Source organism: Geotrypetes seraphini, chromosome 1 (genome assembly GCF_902459505.1).
Source record: "Geotrypetes seraphini chromosome 1, aGeoSer1.1, whole genome shotgun sequence".
Classification (NCBI taxonomy): Eukaryota; Metazoa; Chordata; class Amphibia; order Gymnophiona; family Dermophiidae; genus Geotrypetes; species Geotrypetes seraphini.
The window spans coordinates 349,331,454-349,347,383 of record NC_047084.1 but is presented as its reverse complement, the minus strand read 5'-3'; positions in this window follow the sequence as shown (position 1 = coordinate 349,347,383).

Sequence of the window (15,930 nt, the reverse complement as noted above, 5' to 3'; positions counted from 1 at the left end):
ATAATTTTGACTCTGTATTACATTTATTGAACCATACTTAAGAATATGGGTGTTGCATCCGTGACAACGGTGCTTTACACCATTGAGCTACCAGTCTTTTGCCTCAACTGACTGTGATATGATAGCTAAGTAGAGTATACTTTAGTACATCACTAAGGTATGCTATGACAGGGGAACCAGAGACACAGGTGTAAAAGCACTATATCAATCATCTGTAGGTTGTGAGTTCAACTCCCGGCTTGTCTTTTACTTGTGGCATATCTACCTTCCAGGTGCACCTTGATGATGTCACAATGAGATCAGCATTGTGCTGCTTGCTACTTCCTCTTCCTGTGAACTAGAAGCCACATTCAAGTCTAATCTGTGTTTTGATTCTGTTTCTAAGTTGGGCCAGTGTAAGTTATGGGATTTACCTTTGTTCTGAAGAATGAGCTGATTGTTGCAATGTTTTAAGACCAGGAGAGTGTTCTTTCGAGCAAGATATCACTTCTAAACTATCCTCTCTGAAATAATGTCTCTGGGAAATCGAGAGAAAGCTTATTGGATGACTTAGGGTGCCTTTCCTGCCAGTCTTTGTGGAACTTAAACGAAGTTTATATGGTGTTCAAAGTCCTATCCTTTCCACTTCTAATAGGAGGTGAGTATGACATTTTTGTACAGCTTTCTGTGTAGCATACATCTACCGGTTCCCACCTTCCATACTGATAATGTAAGTTCAACACCCACTCGGTACGTTTCATCTTCTAGTTCTCCTTTGAAACATAACATATTTTTTTCCTTGTATTAATGGTAAACTGTACAATTCTGATATCCTAGAGGAAAAAGATACAACACAGCAGTGTTCTCTGTCTGCCATTCCCTACCTCACTGATATTGCTAGATCAACTAATATATAGTTTACAAAATGGTATACTGTGTTTTAGTTATCTTTTTCATCATCCTATACTTACAATGCAGAATGAGTGATAATAAAGAGTATAAATAAAGTATAATTTAAAAAAAACAAAAAACAAAAAAAACAAAACCGTACCCACATCTATCACGGGTCCATTGGAGACGTCTTAATGACGTTTCAGAAACCTGCGTCTATTTTGCGCGAAGAGGTTGTAGGGGCGTCTACCGCACGCCTAAGTACCGTTTGATTGACACTTGCGTTTCCCGAACGTCTAAAGCACGCCTATGTTAGACGTACTAATAGAGAATTTACCCCTAAGTGCGCATATTGGTCCTGATTCTATAAAAAGCACCTGCCATTAGGCGCCTAGATCAGCACTCCTAGACAAACTAGCACCTAACTTAGGGCTCTTTTTACTAAACGGCGGTAGAGGTTTTTACCATGGGCCAGCGAGGTAAATGCTTTGATACTCATAGGAATTCTATAATCGTCAGAGCACTTACCTCACCGGCCCGTGGTAGAATCCTCTACCGCCGTTTAGTAAAACCCAGCGTTAATTTAACTGGTTCAATCGGTACTGGTGCTGTTAATTGAACAGCACCAGTAAAAAACAATTAAAAATTAATTTAGAAAAAATATTTTGGGGGTAGGCACCATATAGGTGACCTAAAAAGTAGGTGTGGTTAAGGGTAGAGTTTGGGTGTGGATTGCCTTAGGCGCCAGTAAATTAGGTCAAGAACACCCTGGCTTAATATACCAGTAACTAACATTATGACACCTACCAAGGCCTAAATTGAGTTAGGCACCGCTAGGCATGATTCTACAAACTGCGTCTAGCAGTTGATTGACAACTGTGCTGAGTGGTGCCTAGTCAACAGGCACCATTTATAGAATCAAGGCTTCAGGCCTAACTTTCCTTTTTTTTTTTTTTTTTGGTAATTCTTTATTCATTTTTATAACTTATATCAAGTGCATCAAAAGATATCAACCATTTTAACTTAAATATATCACTTGAAATTCTACAATTCTTCATATTAAATAGAATTATCCCTTTCCCTCCCATCCTTTCAACATCTCATAACGCTTATACCATATAATAAAATCCCCCTCCCCCCACCCCATTCTTACATTTGTACAAATCAGGGAAAATAATACTTATTCATTGCAATAATTTGTTAATGGCCCCCACACATCTTGAAAGTTATTAAAATTTCCTTTCTGAATAGCTAATGTTCTTTCCATTTTATAAATATGACACACTGAATTCCACCAAAAACTGTAGTTTAATCTATTCCAATTTTTCCAATTACATGTTATTTGTTGTATGGCAACTCCTGTTAAAATAAGTAAGAACCTAACTTTCTGTGTGATCTTATTTGACATATTATACTGGCCAACATTCATTTTGGTGCCTCAAATGTTAGACCTGTTTCTGCGTATATTTGACCTGCTGATTCCAAAAATGACACCAGTTTTCTCCTATCAACTCCAGTTTTCGAGATACAGAACATGTGCCATATACCACTCTTCACTCTGCTCGCCCATTAAAAAATTAATTAATTAAAATTAATATATTTTAAGTATGAAGGGCACATATTAAAAAAGAAAAGAAAAGTGTACAACATAAAATCTACTTACACTGAAAACTTGTAAATAAATTTTAAAAAAATGAAAACATAAATAAAGAAAAAAAAATCTACTTACACTTCTCCCTCCGTATTCGCAGTTTCCATACCTGCGGTTTTGCTTATTTGCGATTTTTTGGCCGCTGACTCCGCCCCCCCAAAAAACATCATCACTAAAGTTTTTTCCTTTTACTGTACTGTACAGTAAAAAAGTTTATCACTTACCACTATTGTACTGTAACTCTGAAAATCACTGCTTCCATGCTTTCTCCCACAAATTCACTGCTTCCATGTTTCCCAATGTGCACTGAGAAAAATGCTGCTTCCCAGCATCCCTAGAGAGAAAGGCTTCTTCCCAGCATGTATGAAATCGCTGTTTGGCTGCCCTGAAATCGCTGCTTGCTTGCCTGCCCAGAAATCGCTAGTTGGCTGCCCTGAAATCACTGCTTGCTTGCCTGCCCTGAAATCACTGTTTGCCTCTCCTTCAGGAACAGATCAGATCAGGTCTCCCACCCATGGCTACAAAGCGCAAGAGTTCAAGTGCTACAGAAAGTGCTCCCAAAAGGGAAAAAAAAGTGAAACCTTACAAGAAAAGGTAGAATTACTGGATATGCTTCAGAGACTAAAGTCATCCTCCGCTGTTGCTCATTATGGCATAAATGAGTCAACCGTTAGGTACATAAAAAAAAAAAAAACAAATCCATGAAGCTGTTGTGGTGGCAGCACCAGCAGCTGCGAAGACATACATGTTATGCGAGATGCCTGCCAATCTCTCTCGTAAAGTAGCTGCAACATTTTTGTGGGTGCAGGATTGCTACAAAAAAGAGAATCCCGGTAGACTCTGTGATGATAAGAGCAAAGGCTGTCTTTATATGAAAGCTTGAAGAACAGAGAAGGTGAAATGTCGCAATCCACCGACTTTCTGGCCAGTAAAGTTTGATAAATTCTGTCACAGGTATGGCCTGCGAAATGTGAGAGTGACAGGAGAAGCAGCATCTGCCAACCAAGAGGCAGCTAGAGAGTTCCCTTCTATCTTTAAGGCAATTATTGAAGAGAAGGGATATGAACCTGAGCAGACATTCAATGCAGATGAAACTGCTCTCTTTTGCAAGAAAATGCCACAGAGGACTTTCATTAGCAAAGAGGATAAGCGAGCACCAGGTTTCAAGGCTGCAAGGGATAGATTGACCATGCTGCTTTGCGCAAATGCAGTAGGCCATATGATAAAGCCAAATCTGATTTATAAAGCTGCAAACCCCCAAGCCTTGAAGAGAAAATATAAGTTCCAGCTGCCTGTTTACTGGATGAGCAACAAGAAGACTTGGACAACCAGAGCTCTGTTCCTAGAATGGTTTCATCATTGTTTTGTGCCAGAAGTAAGAAAATACCTGGCCAATAAAGGAATTGAATTTCAGGTTCTGTTGGTATTGAAAAATGCCCCTGGCCACCCAGACACACATGAGTTCCACATTGATGGTGTTGAGATCATCTACTTGCCCCCCAAAACAACATCTATCATCCAACCTCTCAACCAGGGGATAATAAGGACCTTCAAAGCACACTACACACGATATTCATTAGAGAGGATTGTCCATGCTCTGGATGAAGGCCACAACATTGAGAACTTAATGAAAAGTTGGAAGGAATTCACTATTGCGGATGCCATCAATATTATTGAAAGAGCTTTGAAAGCTGTCAAGCCAGAGACAGTGAACTTGTGCTGGAAGAATCTTTGGCCTGAATGTGTAAAAAGGGATAACACTATCAATATCAAATAGCAAGGCCAAGAAATTATGGAAAACATCATTGACTTGACAAAGTCAGTGGGTGGGGAAGGCTTTGAAGATTGGATATGGAGGATATTCAAGACTTAATAAGACACCAGAGCAAATGAACTAACGGAAGATGATCTCATTAACCTGACTGCTCCTGAAGGAGAGGCAATACCAGGTGAAGATGAGGAAGGAGGATTAGAAGAAGAAGTGCTAGAAGCCAAGTTTACACTAAATAATATTGCAGATGGCATACGCAGGTTCAACAGTGCGATTGATTTTTTTTCTAAAACATCACCATATCCATGGTACATGCATTAAAGGTGAGGGAGTTAGCAAAATCAACGATTTCTACATATAAAAATATATATTGTAACTGGCAGCCTCAGGGCAAGGTGTCTTGAGCCACCGGTACAAGAAAACCTCTTGTGAGCCGCTGCGGGCAGCACAAGGAAAAATAATAAAGCATTTAGTTTTAAGGACATCATCGCACCAGGTAAGTTCTTTTTCAACATAAACTTCAGCTATATTCCTCAAGGTAAAAATAAACATAAAGCTTCGTCAGGATGTTTCTGCTTGTAACTGAGACTCAATGTCAATATGGCAAAAACTAAATAAGTTGCTAAAGTCCACATTAATTCATAGTCTATCAGCATGTATCACAAGAGAAAAGAAAAACTCAAAAACACACAAGCTTCAGAGCTGTATCAATTCAACACAAGTCAGTGCAATTGCACTGGCTTCTTCAGCAGCCGTGTGCTGGGCAGACAGTGTGCTCCATGTGGTCTTATTCTGCCAAAACTGGCCCTCTATCCCTCCACATGAACACGGGGCAAACCCCACTGTCTGGGACTGGAAACAGTTCACTTTCCCCCACCAGAGAAAGAACCATAAACTTCCAAAAAGGGAAAACAAGTTCCAAAAATACAGTTCTTTGCAAAGTTCAAAAGACAACTTCTTTTGTTCTTCAGCTGGCTTAAAAATAGCCAGCACAGGCAAGCAATTAGCAAAACAAACTTTCAAAAATCATTCAATAGTCAGTCACTTGCATCTCACACAGCATCTCCATGGGCTGGGCTTCAATAGGCAATTCAGCAATTGTCTCAGCATTGACTTCCAGCTCCATATCCTGTGGCTCTTCCAACAGACCAAGAGACATGTCCTCACCAGCCTCTATTAGCTCCATAGACTCTGGAGTTTGGCTAACATTCAGAGCTCTCAGCCCTGAGCGCTGTGACCTGTCCTCTCCTAGTTCCTGCTGCTTCTGACTATCCAGGAACTTGTTCTCAGATTAAGGAGTCTGCAGCCCCGCCCCAAACCCTCAGGAGGAAGTGATTTCCTGTTAATCACTCTAGGCTTCCGTGGGGGATGGGAATCCTGCAGTTCTGTACTCCTGCTCCCTCTACAGGACAAAGAAGGAAATTCATGTAATGACTGGAATTGTGCTTTTAAAGGGGGTATTTGCGTGGAGCCTGAACTTGACTTGTGCACTGCTCTAGGGACATTCCTAGCAGGCATAGTCTGCATACCACAATATACAAAGAGATAATGAAGCAGAAGACCCAGACAAAAATCACAATGTATTTCCCAAGGATACCTAGAGTCAGTGCCTCTCCATCCACTGCCTCACAATCCACCTGTTCCGCCCATGAGGAGGCATCCCCATTGTCTCTTCATCTTCCTCCTACTGAAGACCCACTTCCATTGCATGAGGAGGCCCCTGGTACTCACTTATCCTCTTCGTCTCCTCCTCCTGCAATACTTGTACAGGACATTGAGGATGAAGACACTGCTTGAGTATTGTATAGTACAGTACTATGCTATATACAGTACAGTACAAAACAGGTATTCCAGTAATGAACTTTCAATATTTTATTGAACTCTCAGTATTGAACTTTTTATTTGCCCTGGAAATATGACAAGTATTGTATGCAGTAATAAAAATTTGAGAATTTCAATAATAATAGTGGCAGCTTATTTCAATAGTAGTAATAGTGGCAGCTTAACTAAAAGAAACGAGAATAACAGTTGAAAAGTTATTTGCGATTTCAATAGTAAAAACGATGGCGCTTTCCCAAAACCGCAAATAACACATATGAAAGTTATTTCCGGTTTTTCCATATTTGCGTCTATTGTCCGCCCGCATCCCCCGTGAATACGGAGGGAAAAGTGTATTTCATACCAAAAGCACAAGTTTATGATACAGACTTTCCAGTCATTTGACACACAAGAAGCTCCTTTTATAAGACTTCCAAGAGTGAGATCTGCCAGGACAATCTGGCATAAGATTCCAACAATAGTCTGCCATCATGTGTGCATCCCATCTTCCTTGGTATCTGGCTTCCATTGTTTCTATGTCTTGTAGAAATCTTTCACCTTGCCCTTCACTTAAGTCACCAAAAGTGATCGTGACTGTGCAGATAATGGACTTTAACACTCATGTTACAGCCAAGCCTGTTGAAATGAAAGAGCATATCCTCTACTAATTGTATGTAGTTGTCTGCCTTCTTGTTGCCAAGAAAGTTTTTCACAACAAGAACAAATGAAGACCAGTCACATGTTTCAATTTCATTAATTGATGCAATGAAATGTGGGTCATTTATAAGTTGTCTTAACCGTGAACCATCGAAAATTCCTGCCTTCAGTTTTTCCACAGTAAGTCCAGGTAACATATGCACTATGGGGCTCATAATCGAAAGTGAAAAACATCCAAAAACCAGCCTAAGTTGGCCCTTGGACAATCATAAATGAAAGACGTCCAAGTGCCGATAATCAAAACGGGTTTTGGACGTGTTTTACAAATGATCTAGGCCTTCCCAGTGCCACTGAATGACCAGAGCTAAACAGGGCATTTCAGGAGGAGTGTCAAGGGCGTGATTTGGGCGGGATGTGGGCCGTTCAAGACTTACTCGCTGAATGTATAACCGAAAGTTTTACAACACAGCCTAGATGGAACTTGGATGTTGTGACTTAGGCCATTTAAAACATGGTCTAAGTCACAAAAACTATATAAAGTGACCAGATAAGCACTGCAAACACATAGTACAGACTCCCACACACTACCCCAGTGATCACCGACCCCCCCCCCCCATAAAAATCATAATCACAACTTTAAATATCTGCCTCCAAAACATCAGCACCTGGCAACCTGCCATAGGAAAGCCTAGTAGAGCTGCACAGAGGCGGTTTAAGTTGTCCATGGACCCACAGGAGGACCCAGGCCCATAAGCCACTGTAATCACAGTATTCATAGTGAAACATGTGCACTCCCCAAAAATCCCCAAAACCCTTTTGTGCTGCCATATAAGTGGCTCCTGCAGCCATAAGGGCTATTGGGGTTGTAGACATGTGGATATAGTACTTTTTGGGGGTGTTTTGGGGGGCTCACCATGACCTATAAGGGAGCTGTAGTGCGATGTTTATGGGGCACCCTTTTTGTGAAGTTCACAGCAGTGCCCTGTAAGGTACCCAACTATTCAGGTGCCATGTCTGGGTGTCCAGTCCATCACTTTTCTGACCCCTCCCATGTCCAACAGGGCTTATTCTAGGCGTTTTTGACTTGGACAAATATTTGGATGAAAATGTGGTATAAAGATGGACGATTTAGCAGCTTGGACGATCAGACGGCTGGATGTTTAGTTAGACGATTTTCAAAAAAATATATTTTGGGTGTATTTTTCAAAAATGTGTCCTAAGCTTTGTCTGACTTTGGACAACTTGCAACTTAGACGAAAACAGATTGTGCCCCTCCACGTATTCAGTGCACAAACTGTCTTTATTCAAAGCCTTTACAAATTGTTTCATCAGGCCTAGCTTTATATGTAGTGGTGGCAGTATGATTCTATCTCGTGCTACCAGAGGTTCATTAACTACATTTTGTCCTCCAACCACCATATATTCCTCTTGGAGGCCAATCTTTTTTTGCCCAATGTTCATGTTTGGCTCTACTATTCCAAAGGAATAAATTCAACCATATGTAAGAAACTAGAGCTGATGCACCAAGAAGAAACATTTTTTTGTTGTTGGCCTGTGTAATCGATCAACTCAATGGCACTTCAAACTTTATCCCAAAGTTCTCAATACAAGCTAGGGTGAATGGTTTCAGCATGAAAAGGTGAGAAAGAATTTGTACATAACAAACAATGAGAAGCTGGTTTAAAGTTCGGGTAAAAATTTATCTCTATTTCATTTCTAAGGGAGGTCCTTGAAAAAGCAGTTTGTTTGGCGAAATATGTTGGACTAACTCTCTCTGGCCTTTTGGACCAAAGCAGCTTAAATGTAGCTTTAAGATAAGTAGACTCTGCTTATTGAATGATAATGATAAATATGCTAAGCTAAAATGATAAATATTCAAAAGTACTCATATTCTAAAGGCTAATGACCAAGTGGGTATTTCAATCGTAGAGCAGTGAGAGAAATCGAGCTCTAAGTGGCACCGCTGAAGCCTGATAAAATACTTTAAGGGGTGAAGTTTGTTGTTATATCCTGAGGACTTTTACAGTATATGATAACTTTGTGAGCAAGCATTTACACTAGCGTTTGACGGGCGTAAATGCTTGCGCTCAACTGATAGCAGGTAGGCAAGCCAATACAGGCATTCTTTATTAATTTGTTCATTTTTATATCCCGTCCTCCCCAGAAGCTCAGAACGGGTTACATGAAATAATAATTAAAATTAAAATTAGGTACTGTCCCGAAGGCTCACAATCTAGCTAAAGTACCTGAGAAAACAATTATTAAATAGTAAAGATATAATAATTCAAATAATAAAAAATAAATACACTAAAACATATTAAGATAGGAAACATGGTGCCTAAATTCTGAGAATGCCCCTGACCGTGGCCAGGCCCCTCTCATGGTCGGGCCTCCTTCATTTCTTTATTGAGATTTATTAAGTGCCTTTGTGAAGCGATTTATCCAAGGCAGTGTACAGCAGGTACAATTCAACATAAAGCCTACAATTTTGTTAACCTTTAAGGCCTATATCATTTAAATGTCCAGAAGAATGTTTACTAGTATTGGTTTGTATGCACAAATACCATCTTATATAAATGTGCTGCAACCTGGACTATACATGGTAGTCTGCTTTCAAAAGGAAGCCTCAGCCCCACCACTCCACCGCAAAAGTATTATCTCATTGCGAGAAGCTTTATGTGGCGCTTCATCATTGGCCGTCCTTATTTTATAATGTTCTGCTGTATTATATTATCATTCGAATAAATACTTCAATAAATAATTCAATGAATATAAAGTGCTGGTGTTTATGCATTTGTTTATATGTCACTTAGCTTGTGTTTATTCAGCTTCAATCACAGCCAAAAACTCAGGAGTCTGACCCGACATGTTTCGCATAAAATGCTTTATCAAGGGTCCCCCTGTAGTAAAACAATATAAGGAAAAGTGCTATGAAAACCCCTTCATACACAGCTACTTATCCTGCACATTTCAAAAGTTGTTACAAAATAACTCACCGAGTGTGCTGTCGTCATCCGACTCCAAAATATAAGAGAAAGATTTGGGAAGACACGAGAGAACATCTGGAAGCATTTTTCCAGTATCTTAACGCAGTAGATCCCAATATAAAATTCACCATGCAATGCCATCAAATGCACATTGATTTTTTGGATATTGCTATTACTATATATGAGGGGGAGATTCATACTTCCCTTTACAGGAAACCCACAACACAGAATACAATATTACACTACCATAGTTTCCACCCATATAAACTATGTTTCAATTTGCCAATAAGCCAATTCTTGCGTATCCGGAGAGTATATTCCACTTTGGAGGAATACAAGAGCCAGGCCGAGTTACTTTCTGAGAGATTGAGAAATAGAGGCTACCCAGAGAGAGCCATTAGATTGGGGTTCTTACGAGCCAGATTTGCCCAAAGGGAACTTCTCTTACAGGGACATAGGATAGTAAGTGAGAGAGAAGATCAGGTCCTTACCTGTGTATTGCCCTTCTCGAAAGCAACTAAGGCGGTGGTAGATCTAATGAGACAGCACTGGCACATAATTCAGATGCATGAATCGCTCCGGGGATTTCCACGGATAGCGTACTCTAGGGGTCAAACCCTTAGGCAGAGATGTAGCTTTCAAAAATATGGTGTTAGGCCTAAACAATTAAGGGGGCAGCACCACCAATGCGGGAAGTGTCAATGGTGTTCTTCCATGATACAAGGTGAACAGTGGAAGGCACCGGGCAGAAACATTACACTATGGGCCAGGGTGGATACTGATTGCAATTCCGAAGATGTGGTTTATATAATAGTTTGCCCGTGCGACCTTATATATGTCGGACGGACCAACAAGAAGATAAGAACTAGACTCACAGAACACAAATCACGAATTGTAAATCAGGTCATACAGGCACCCTTAGTACAACATTGGATCACACAGGGGCATATTGTGGATGACATCAGATGGCGGGTCATTAGTAGGATTATGGGAAAGGACGGAGGAAAGGATCAAAAAAGATTAAACTGGAGTGAACAGAGATATATTTATTTACTGGATACGGTAACACCTAGAGGATTGAATGGGGAAATCGAGTGGATGTCGTTGATAGGTTAACACTATGGCCAATGAGGACAAAGGGGGAGGGAACTGTGTAAGCAGTATAAAGACGCCGGGGTTAGAGCTGCCGCCATCTTTCTCTTATATTTTGGAGTCGGATGACGACAGCACACTCGGTGAGTTATTTTGTAACAACTTTTGAAATGTGCAGGATAAGTAGCTGTGTATGAAGGGGTTTTCATAGCACTTTTCCTTATATTGTTTTACTACAGGGGGACCCTTGATAAAGCATTTTATGCGAAACATGTCGGGTCAGACTCCTGAGTTTTTGGCTGTGATTCAAGCTGAATAAACACAAGCTAAGTAACATATAAACAAATGCATAAACATCAGCACTTTATATTTATTGAATTATTTATTGAAGTATTTATTCGAATGATAATATAATACAGCAGAACATTATAAAATAAGGACGGCCAATGATGAAGCGCCACATAAAGCTTCTCGCAATGAGATAATACTTTTGCGGTGGAGTGGTGGGGCTGAGGCTTCCTTTTGAAAGCAGACTACCATGTATAGTCCAGGTTGCAGCACATTTTTATAAGATGGTATTTGTGCATACAAACCAATACTAGTACACAATTTTGTTAACAGCATAACAGTAGTAAAAAGGCCAAATATAAACATAAGTACAACGAATGAGGTAAAATCAAAATCAGAAAATTGAAACTTAATAATAGGACTGCCATGAAACGGTTTCAAAAATATACTTATTAACAGCACTGAAATTCAAATAAGAGAGAGATACTCATAATACTTATGAAACACCTAATAAGCACACGTCAGAACATTCAAATAACATAGGGGTCCTTTTCATAAGGCGCGGTAGCCGATTCAGGGTGCACTAAATTCTAACGCGTCCATTATATTCTATGAACGCGTTAGCATTTAGTACGCTCTAAATCGGCTTGTGCGCCTTAGGGCTCCTTATACAAAGGTGCGCTAGCGGTTTTAGTGCCCGTTTAGTATTTTTTTCGGCTAGTGCGTGCGCTAAAAACGCTAGCGCACCTTTGTAAAAGGAGCCCTTAGTAAAAGAGGGGAATAGTTATGTTATTAGATGGGGACAAGATGGGTGGTACAGAGTCCATTGGGATAAACAGATAGGAGGCTAAACTCAAGGCACATTGTTTATACAGTATAAGGAAGTGATTTAGTTACAGTGTATGTAGCAAACTAGTCCTGGTACAGAGTGGGTGTGTGGTTAACCACCCTTTGGAGTTGTGCACTATAAAACTTTGCTGCTCGTGGGCAGATCCACATGGAACTCCTAATCACTTGACATTTAAGTATTTGTTAATGCCAATAATTGATTGCATGCGTGGATCTAGGATCTGTGCCCAAATATGGACAAACCTACACAGAATCTGGGGGTAAATTGGAGGTTATAGTTTCCATACCACAGATAATATTTTTAAAGATTAAAACTCAACAGGCTGTTATCATAACAACTCAGCTGTCACTGTTAGCAGAAATCATCACTGAGGCAAAGTGAGTCTTGAAACTCCTGGAAAAGGCCCTAAAAAGATTTGTTCAACACAGCCCATTTAGAAGTACAGTACTGTACCCTCTCGCTTTCACATTTAGGTAGAATACTGTGAGATGTCGTTTCTGTTCTCTTCAAATGAATGTGAACTGAGTTGTTAAGAAAATGCTGAAAACTCAATTATTTGCCAATGCCTTTTTATGCTAAGGTATATTTCAGTTGATAATCGCCTTTTAGAATTTTTATGACAGCAATGTATGATTTAAAGCTTGCTTGTATTTCTGAATTGATTGAATTTGCGCTCTATCCCTGTTTATAACAGGGACAATTAATGATGTTTAGACATCTATGTTATATGTGATAATCGTAGGGAAACATGATTTTATGCATGTGATATGGAAACCGCATAGTTGTATGTGGTATATAAATGTTTTAATAAATAAATAAATGGCTCCTATGCAGGGCTGTGACACGTAGCTCTTCGTACCACAATGCAGATTCAGCTAGACCAGTGTCTCTCAAACTTTGCGAAGCATGGCACACTACACTATCCACCGTGGCTTGAAGGCACCCGGAAGTGCTCAGAAGTCAATGCGTTGATGTCATGGGCATGCGTGATGTCATCACAACATCCACACATGTGCAGAGGCCCTCCAGACAGGACCTTGAAGCGCCAGTAGGGGGTGTGTGCAAAAAAAGAGGCGCAGAGAGGAGGAGAAGCACTGGCGGCGGCCGACTGCCCACAGGATGTGCCTCTCGCCACAAGAGGCATGTCCTGTAGGCAGTCAGCTGGTGCTGGTGCCTCTCCTCCTCCCCGGCGTCTCGTGGCACACCTGAAATCTTGTGCGGGACACGGTTTGCAATTCACTGAGCTACACAGATAAAGGTGGTGTTGTGCACATTCCTCAGAACATCGTTTAGCCCAGTTTTGCTGCTGTCAAGGTTAAAAGCTGTTGCCCACTTCAAAACGGGCTCCAAAGAAGAGCTCTGGGACAGCTAGAAAGCAAAGAGAATGAGCAATATTGCAAAATAAGGATCCAGATACAAAGTGCACCCTACGATTGCAACCACAGAGAAGATGCACTGTGCATTGTGCTAGCTAAGCTTTCCCATAAAGCATTAAAAACAGAGAGAGAGAGAACGATTATGAATGTCTTGTAAAGACAGTAAAAAAAAAAAATAACTTCATGTGAAAAGAAGACCTACTGAAAAAAGAATTTTCAGGGCAGTGCAGGGCTTTTTTTTATCATTTTTATTAAAGCAGCAACAAGAGAAACAAGCATAATACATAAATGAAAAAGCAGACTGAGGCATCAATGATAAATAACACAAGAACCATCAACAAGAGTGTATGTGTTGCCCCTTGGGTAGGGGATCCTTGGGGCTGGTTCTGTTATACTGAAAAATTTATTGGGTCGATAGGGGAGGCGGGCTGTTCTTGCTCCTGGACAGTCCTGTGACTTGCAGGCATCGTATGTACGGTACTCCTGTTGATGGGCATTTTTATGAGGTAGTAAAGAGGGACTTAATTTTCAAGTGCTTTGATTGCTGAATTTGAATTTGTCTTATTGAATGTGTTTTGTTTCTAGATTTAAAATGTTGAATGCTTTATGTAAGTATGTTATAAACTGCCCAGATTTGTAGATGTGAAGTATATAAGAAATTTTAAAATAAAATATAAATAAAAACCTCAATAAAATATTAAACTGGCTACATCTTTTCTAAATTCAAATTGTCTCATGTTAGGCTAAAACGTTTTTGGTTTTTTTTGTTTTTTTACTAGATCAGAGCTCTTCTAAAGAGATAGTTTTCAGGATACCCACAGTGATTATGCATGAGATAGATTTGCATAGAATGGAGATAACATATGCAAATTCATCCCCTGCATATTCATTGTGCATTTCTTGAAAACCTGTCTGGCTACTAGGGTGCCAAGGATTGAGTTGAAAACCTCTGATAAACATATAGATATATGAATGTTAAATGATTTTTTTTTTTTTTGTCTACAGGCTTGTGTTTAACCTTTTTAAATATCATGCTCGATGCCTTAACACTTTATCTTTTCCTTGCTTTGAAAGCTTCTTTTCTCCCAGAGCATTCAGACTGAAGCAGAATGCGCTCTGAACTTTTCCAGGCGGTTAACAGCTTTTAAACTTTTCACTCCTTGTCATTTTACTGTGATGGTGCTGAAGACAGAAAATTTTTTTAAAAATCCAATTTTCCTCCCTCCCTGCATGCGCATAGATACACACACACACACATACACTTGAATTGTTTTTAGTATCCAATGGCACTTTGGCACAACATAGGTTGGTAGTTGTCAACAGAAGCAGATGGTAAAAAAAAATGGGCAAATACTACTGGTGATCCAGTTCCATAAATGAAGTTTTTGCTTCCATCCTAAATGCCATACATACTTCAACAGCCTTCGTACAAGATGATACATTTAGCCAGTTGGAAAGGGTTTCCTGCCAGGCTTCTGTGTTTTTATGACAAAATTAAAAGCCCACAGATGGAACAACTCAAAGCTAATTCTTACAATAATTTTTTTTTCCAGCTAAGAATACCGTAGTATTTTGAATTGAAGCTGCCTCTGGAAATATAACTTCAGTTAGAGAACATATATTCCTTTTAGCAAAAATATTCTTCTACTCTCTTGTGTACACCTATAATTACATCTTGCCTTTGCCAATTTTTACCCATGGAGGCCAGTGTTACATTAGTACATTATTCTGATTCTTCTGTAAATCATCTGCTAAGATTTATCAGTTCATCCCAATTCTCCACCGCAGCCATTTTAGAAAAACTGAACATGATGATTGGCTATGGACATGGGCTTGATTTCCAGCTTAGGCCTTTTAGTCCCTGGCCCTTCTGCATGGGTAAATCCTAGTGCCAGATCTAGAACCTATGATTGAATGCCCCAGATAAAGACTGAAGCTGCAGTGACTAGCGCAGGACTTCCCAAACCTGTCCTAGTATCCCACTTTGATAAGGTTTTTAAAATATCAACAATGAATAAGCGTAAGACATATTTGCATGTTTTGGAGCCTCTGTGTATGCAAATTTATCTCATGCATTGTTGATCTTCTGCAAACCCAAGTGACTATGGGAGCTCCAGAACAGGTTTGGGAAGCCCTGAACTATGCAAGTTGGAAAGTAATATTAAAAGAAGAGAAATATCTCTAGTTGGATTGACAATGAAGGCTCTTGGAACTAGTTCCCATCCCTGGTTCTGGTGGAACTCAAAGCCCGAAGGAGGCCATGAAAACAACTGGGTCAAACTTAAAAGAACCAAGAGATTGGATGACTCAGTGGATTCCAACAAAAAATAACTTGTGTGCCTTATTCAGTACTCTTATCGATACAGGAAGATATCATTTTTTAGGTAACATCTGACTTCACCCCTCGGTCACCAGTTTTAACCCCACATACATACAAAATCCACTGAAAAGACAAAGCTGTAGCCCTTCATCCTGGAGTTAAAGGTGACCATTTTATCATAATGAAGGACTCATATGATTCAAAACATAAGTACTCTCCAAAACTGCTTTCAAAAATATCCAATCTTTCT